The sequence below is a fragment of the Triticum dicoccoides genome, chromosome 4B, assembly GCF_002162155.2.
Source record: "Triticum dicoccoides isolate Atlit2015 ecotype Zavitan chromosome 4B, WEW_v2.0, whole genome shotgun sequence".
NCBI lineage: Eukaryota > Viridiplantae > Streptophyta > Magnoliopsida > Poales > Poaceae > Triticum > Triticum dicoccoides.
Window position 1 is genome coordinate 646,304,334 of NC_041387.1, and position 8,040 is coordinate 646,312,373.

The following is an 8,040-nucleotide window of genomic DNA, read 5'->3' on the forward strand; positions in this document are numbered from 1 at the left end:
ACCAGATACTAATGGCGCACCGGAGGTGCGCCATTAGTAAAAAATACTAGTGGCGTGCTACTAATGGCGCACCGGTAGTGCGCCATTAGTAGGCAAAACTGGTGCGCCATTAGTAGGCCTTTTCCTAGTAGTGTTGTTTTCGACGAGCTTGAGCCTCCTTTGGCTTCACCTTCTCCCCGAGAGCCTCCCCGCATCTTCTTTCTCTTGTCGGAGTGCCTCTGGCTGTACCTCCCCGTGCACGGCTGCTATCGGGGGGATGAACCCCGGGCAGGCAACGGAACCCGGATCCTTTTCAAAAAAACTGGGCCGGCATCGCCCCTCAAGCCGGCACGCGCTTGGCCGGGTCGCTCGACCCAGCCAAGCCCCGCAATCCGGCCAAGCTCTCTCACCCGGTACGACGCGTTGACTCGGGCTCAACAACTAGCACAAGACAGCCGAACCCGGCACAACCAAAGCTTCCTCAACAAGCTAGCACCACCCGTGGCGTGCTCCGCAATCCAGCCACGGGTCAGCTCCCGTCCCATCCAGGCCGTACGATGGGACGAGTCTTCAATCACCGATGACCAAGGCAACAGTGTCCCGCCCATGCCTCTGGTCAGCGAGAACGTGGCAACAATGCCCCTCACCTACCCGCTGACCAGGGCTGGTGTGGCTACAATTCCCCGCCCTCACCGCTGACGACAGCAAGCGGCGGCCTAACGGAGCACCACTGTACACGACTCGACTCGGCCACGCCCTGATGATCGACAAGACGGCGCACAGTCCCCCTAGGCATGCGGGGCCTGCACCTAGGGGAACCCAGCGAACCAAAGGCACCTAGCGGGTCCCAGCACGGGTCCCCGGACGCCGACAACCCGGACCCACCGACTTGTAACGTGACCATTGTACCCCTGGGAGGTTGGTCTATAAACCCCCCCCCCAGAAGCCCTCACACATACGGGCAAGGAAAGAAAGTAGGCACAGAACTAGCCACCGAAATAGCAACCCCAGAGAGAAGGAGCAGCCTAAGCCTTGGCCAGCTTCCTTCCTCCCCCATACAGCTCCAGGAGCGACATTGTACTATCTAACATCAAACTACACTCGGCAGGACTAGGGGTGTTATCTCTCCGGAGAGCCCCGAACCTGGGATGTCCGGCGTCCCTCGCCCGCTCATACCAACCTCGCCTCTGGAGCCCACCAGCGCCCTCGAGCCTCCTCCTCTCTTTAGCCATCCCTTGGCATCTGCCGTGCGCCCATCACAACAGTTGGCGCCCTCTGTGGGGCAGCTCGAGGAGCTGGCCGGGAGTATGCTTCAGACGGAGCCCTTCTCCTACTCTGACGAGTCCGTCGCGCTGGCGGACGACGTCGTCGGCGTGTTCGCCGCCTCCTTCGCTGCACTGCGCATCTCCGATGCGTTCACCGCCGACGAGTACCCCAGTGAGGTGGTCAGCTACTCCGACTCCCCCCTCTCCCTCGGTGGTGGCATTTCCGTCGGGGCGATGGACGTCCATGTGGAGGTCTTCGTCACCGGCGATGGCGCCTCCTCCTTGTCGAGCAAGACGAGAAAGGCTGCCAAAGCCAGGGCCACAGCAGAATGAAATGAGCCGTCCGGTCCGTTGTGCGCCGCGATACAGAGCCTCCGCATCCCCATCGGCACCAACGTCGAGGCCACCAACGTCCCTGATGCCCAAACCCAGCTCGAGGAAAGGCGCCAGCAGATGCTGGACCTATCCAAGACACTCGCCGCCACCCAGCGTTGCCTGGACGCCGCTCAGCTGGAGCGCAATGCTGCCTACGAATTCACGCCCACCGTGCCCGAGCCAAGTCGAGTCGCCGATGTGCGTACCTGGGGAGGAGCGATCGGCCGGGTTCTCGGCACCGTCCGGACCGTCTACGAGACACCAGTGAAGAACATGCGCGCTGCCCAGGCAGCTGCAGTCGGCCTGGACCATCTCACGGTGAGGAGCTGAAGGACCGCATCGGGCGGATGCGCGAACTCCTCAACGTGGTCAACACCCAGTAGGACCGCCTCAACAAGCTCTCCAAGCTGGCGGGATCAGGCTCCGCCCGCCTTGGCGGACCTGGCGAACTTCTGCACACAGCTTCCTTGCCGCCCAACGAGGCGCACTCCGGCCGAGCCCAGACTCGGCGCGACCCGGCCGCCACAGCCGTCGGCGGCTTGGGTGACAAGCTCGTCCCGGATACTCAGCATGGACCCGGCCAGCATGGCTGGCGTTCGGCTCCAACCGACCCGGCCCTCCGGGGCCTGGCAGCCAGTCGACTCGGCCCACGCGCCATCGATAACACCGACGCTCGCCACCGCCTCGATCAGCTTGCTCGCTCAATGGAGGTGGAGGAGAGCGGCACTATCGGGCCGACGTGCTTCGTCCCACGCATCCGGGAAGAACCCTTTCCCAAAGGGTTCATGCTCCCCCACGACACCCCCAAGTACAACGGGACCGTGAAGCCAAAATACTGGCTCACCGACTACACCACGGCCATTGGCATCACCGGCGCCAATTGTTGTATCGCCGTGCGCTACGCACCGCTCATGCTCCAGGGGTCGGCCCACATGTAGTTGAACAGTCTGTCGATGGGCAACATCAACATGAAGGTCCGCAACTTCACGGGGACCTACAAGCGACACGGTCGCCCTAGCCAGCTCCCCATGTGCATGCAGGGGCCAACGGAGACCGGTCGCGAGTACCTCGCACACTAGACCGAGCTCTGGAACAGCTGCGAGGGCGTCCATGAAGTCCAGGCGATCCAGTACTTCGTCAGCGGGTGCCGAGACGACACTCTCCTCAAGCACAAGCTCTTACGCTCCGAGCCGGCCACCATGGCCGCGCTCATGGTAATGGCGGACAAATACGCCAACACCGACTCCGCCATGAAGATCCAGGTGGCGCTGGATGAAGCCGGCAAGGTGAAGCTAGTTCCCCCTCCAAAGCCGGCCAGCGAAAGCAGGCGACACCAGCATCACCAGAACAACAAGCGCAAGGCAGACCAGCTGGCGCAGCGCCACGACAACTGGCTTGTAACGGCCACCGAGCCCGCGGCGGACCTGGCGGTGAAGCATCGGCAGATCGGCAAGACGGCGTGGCAGCCCGCCATGAGCTTCGAAGAGATGCTTGAGGCCCCCTGCAAGCACCACAGCAGCGCAAGACCGTCCACGCAAACGCTTCGGCAGTGCGCCATCACCAAGCGCATCATGAGGGGCGACGTCCCGCCTCCCCCGGCTCCGGCTCAAGGCGCGGGGCAGCCTCCTCCACCTCCACTGCCTCCTCCAGGTGGCGGTGCGATGCGCGATGACGCCTACCCGGACCAGAACGTGGCCTATGTCGTCTTCACCAGCCTCGGCGACAACAAGCACAGCGAGCGCCTCCTTTGGCAGGAGGTGAACACCGTCGTCCCGGCCAAGCCGAAGTTCATGCACTGGTCGGATAGCCCGATCACCTGGACCCGGGAGGATCACCCGGCGGTCATGCCGAGTCCGGGTGGTTACGCCCTCGTCCTCAACCCCACCATCATCGCACGGTGCACGTGAAAGTTCTCCCAAGTCCTCATCGACGGCGGTAGCAGCATCAACATCCTCTACCGCGACACGATGACCAATCTCGGCCTCAAGGCTGAGGACCTGGAGCCGACTTAGACGATCTTCCACGGCATCATCGTGCCTGGCCTCTCCGGCTCTCCCATTGGCCAGGTCCGGCTCGATGTCCTGTTCGGCGACAGCAGCCACTTACGACGCGAACCAATCTGGTTCGAGGTGGTGGACCTGTCTAGCGCGTCCCATGCGTTGCTGGGCCGGCCCGCGCTCGCCAAGTTTATGGCGGTTCCCCATTACGCATATCTGAAGATGAAGATGCCGGGTCCCAAGGGCCTCATCACCATCACCGGCGATTACCGCAAGTCCCTGGAGTGCGCCCAAGACTGCGCCAAGCTGGCCAAGTTGCTGGTCATTGCCGAGCAGCGGCGCCAGCTCGACCGGATCATCGCCCTGGCAGGCGAGGCCTCCGCTGCGTCGATCCCGACCAAGAACCCGGCCAACGAGGCCGCCTTCAAACCCTCCAAGGAGACCAAGAAAGTGAAGCTTAACCTGGAAGACCCCAGCTGCAGCAAGTACGTTGTCGTAGGAGCCCGCCTCGACAGCAAATAGGAAGGCAAGCTCGTCGACTTCCTCCATGAGAATCAGGATATCTTCGCATGGACCCCCAAGGACATGTCAGGTATCCCGAGGAAGTACTCCAAGCACAACCTTCACGTCCGCGAGGACACCAAGCCTGTCCGTTAGCCCCTACGACATTTTTCTGAATAGAAGAGAAGAACCATGGGTGAAGAGGTCGCCAAGCTTTTGGCGGCCGACTTCATAATGGAAGTGTTTCACCCCAAGTGGCTGGCCAATCCAGTCCTTGTCCTGAAGAAGAACAAGACCTGGCGCATGTGTATCGACTACACTAGCCTCAACAAGGCCTGTCCCAAGGATCTGTTTGCTCTCCCGAGGATCGACCAACTCATCGACTCGACCGCCGTGTGCGAGCTCCTGTCCTTCTTGGATGCTTACCCCGGCTACCACCAGATCAAGTTGGACCCGGCCGACGCCCTGAAGACATCCTTCATCACGCCCTTTGGGGCGTATTGCTACATCACCATGTCGTTCGGCTTGAAGAACGCCGGCGCCACCTTCCAACGTTGCATGCAGAAATGCCTGCTGCCGCAACTAGGCCGCAATATCCACGTTTACGTGGACGGCATCATGGTGAAGACCAAGCAGCACCTCACGCTCCTCAACGACTTGAAGGAAACATTCGCCAACCTCCGCGAATATAAGGTCAAACTTAACCCGGAAAAGTGCATTTTCGGCGTCCCGGCTGGAAAGCTACTCGGCTTCCTTGTCTCGAAACGCGGCATTGAGGCGAACCCGGAGAAGATCAAGGCCATCGAGTGCATGTGCATGCCGGCTCGGTTACGCGATGTCCAGAAGTTCACCGAATGCTTGGCCTCGGTCAGCCAGTTTCTAAGCCGACTGGGCGAGAGGGCGCTACCCCTGTACCAGCTGATGAAGAAGACGAACCTGTTCGAATGGAACGACAAGGCAGACAAGGCCTTCCAAGACCTCAAGCGCATGCTCTCCACTGCACCAGACCTGGCCACGCCGACCGACAAGGAGCCACTGTTCCTCTACATAGCCGCGACCTCGCAGGCGGTCAGCATGGTGCTGGTGGTCGAGCGACCAGACAAGGGCAAGATCCAAGCCGTCCGATGCCCGGTCTACTACGTGAGCAAGGTTCTCTCCATCTCCAAGCAGAACTACCCGCACTACCAGAAGATGTGTTACGGCGTGTACTTTACCGCCAAGAAGCCGAAGCAGTACTTCCAACAACACGTCGTCACCGTGATCAACACGACGCCTATTGGAGAAATCATCGGGTGCCGGGATGCCTATGGCCGGGTCGCCAAGTGGGGGATCCAGCTAGCCGGCCACACCTTCCTCTATGAGCCCCGCACCACGATCAAGTCTCAGGCCCTGGCCGACTTCCTCGTCGACTGGACCGAGACCCAGTACTTACCTTTGCCCCCGAGTCACGCATTGGCGCATGCACTTCGACGGGTCCAAGATGCGACTCGGCCTGGGGGCCGGCATCGTGCTGTCGTCCCCGAAGGGTGACCAACTCCGCTACGCGCACCAGATCCACTTCGCCGCCTCCAACAACATCGCCGAGTATGAAGCCCTTGTGCACGGCCTCCGGCTTGCCAAGGAACTCGTCATCCGGCGCATCCTGTGCTACGGCGACTTGGACCTAGTGGTGTAGCAGTGCTCTGGCGAGTGGGACGCCCGCGACTCCAACATGGCAAGCTACCGCTTCTCGTCCAGAAGTTGTCCGGGTCCTTCGAAGGCTGCGAGCTCCTCCATGTCCCGCGCGCATAGAACGAAGACGCCGGCATGCTCGCCAAGATCGCCTCATCCCGACAGTCCATCCCGTCCGGCGTCTCCCTTCAGCACCTGCGCAAGTCGTCCGTCAAGCTGTCGCCGGACTCCGAGTCCATTCATGTTCTAGACGACCCGGCCGCACCTCAACCCGGCCCGGGGGTTGCCGAACCAGGCCCGGCGGCTGCTCAGCTCGATCCGGCCGCCATCACCCCGGGCCCGGCCGTCGCCATCCCCGACCTGGGGGCTGCTCAACTCGGCTCGGGGGCTGCCGACCCGGAACCCACCCTGGTGGCCGTCTTCGCCGTGGTTACGGCTCTGTCTTGGGCCCTCCCAATATCAGAATTCCAGGAGAACGGGGTTCTCCCCATGGATGAGACCGAAGCCCGGCAAGTGCAGCGTCGGGCGTCCGCCTACAGCATCATCAAGAACGGGCTCGTCAAGCGCAGCTCCACCAGCGTGTTCCAGCACTGTGTCGACCAGGAACAGGGCATCGACATCCTCCTCGACATTCACCAGCGCGAATGCGGGCACCATGCCGCGTCATGATCCCTAGTGGCCAAGGCATTCCGCCACGGTTTCTACTGTCCCATGGCCCTCCAAGATGCCGAGTCACTCGTTCTCAAGAGTGAGGGGTGCCAGCGCTTCAGCAAACGCAGCCACCAGCCGACGTCAACACTCTGCACCATTCCGATCGCCTGGCCCTTCGCAGTCTGGGGACTTGACATGGTGGGACCCTTCAAAACCACTCGAGGCGGCATGACGCATCTGCTGGTGGCAGTGGACAAATTTACCAAGTGGATCGAAGCACGACCAATCAAGAAACTGGATGGGCCAACAGCCGTCCGGTTCATCAAGGACATAGCGGTGCGCTATGGCATGCCGAGCAGCATCATCACAGACAACGTCACCAACTTCTCCAAGGGCGCGCTAGAGCAATACTGCTCCGTCTCCGGCATCCGCCTCGACCTGGCCTCCTTTGCACATCCGCAGTCCAACGGGCAGGTCATGCGGGCCAACGGACTCATCCTGTCCGGCGTCAAGCCGTGACTCGTTGAGCCACTCATCGCTCGCCCGACAGGTGGCTTGACGAGTTGCCGCCGTTCTCTATAGTCTCCGCACCACGCCAAATCGGTCGACCGGGTTCACCCCGTTCTTCCTTGTCTATGGAGCCGAAGTCGTCATCCTGACCGATGTCTAGTTCGACTCGCCGCACGTCGCGATGTACACCGAAGCCGAAGCCAGAGAAGCCCGTGAAGACGGCGTAGACCTGCTCGAAGAAGCCCGCCTCCTAGCGCTCAGCCGTTCGGCCATCTACCAGCAGGGCCTGAGGCACTACCACAGCAAGAAGATCAAGCCCCTCGCGTTCCGCGAAGGCGACCTCGTCCTCCGACTTGTCCAAGAGCAAGCAGGCGAGCACAAGCTGTCCCCTCCATGGGAGGGCCCATTCATCGTGAGCAGGGCCTTGCGCGATCGCAACGCCTACTACCTCATCGACGCACACAAGTCAAAGAAGCACAACAGAGACACCACCAGCGAAGAAACGACCCGGCCGTGGAACGCGGAACTCCTCCGCCCATTTTACAGTTAGTTGCATGAGTGTATGTATCATCACCTTTTGTAAACACATGAAACTATGGGGTTCCCAAACAAGACTCAGGGGATGCCTTTTGTTGACCAATTTATTGTGTCCCTACTTTCTTGCATCACTATGCCACTGAACTCGGCCACCGGTCCAACCCGCTTGACCCGGGGGCTCGGGGGCTGGCCGGCTCGATCACCACCCCGCTACCTTACTTGGTGATTCCTGATACAGTAAGGATGCCGGTCCCCCACTTCGCCCTAAAGCCACAGATCCAGCTTCGGCTATCGGCTGGCAAGCACAACGGGCCAAAGCTCCTTCACGCTTCAAGCGCCAAGTCAAAGGCCGTCGGGTCGATCGACTTGGCCTGCCCTCAGAAAATAAACAGCCACACGACCGGCTGCTCGCCAACCGGCTTCGCCAGGTTGCCACCAGCCGGCCTAGTGGGTGTTTCGCTCACGCTCAATGTTCTGAAGAGCCAAAATCCTGCACGCTCCTCTCGAAGAACCGAACTCCTTGTCACGGACTGGAGCCTCGGCCTTCTGACTCG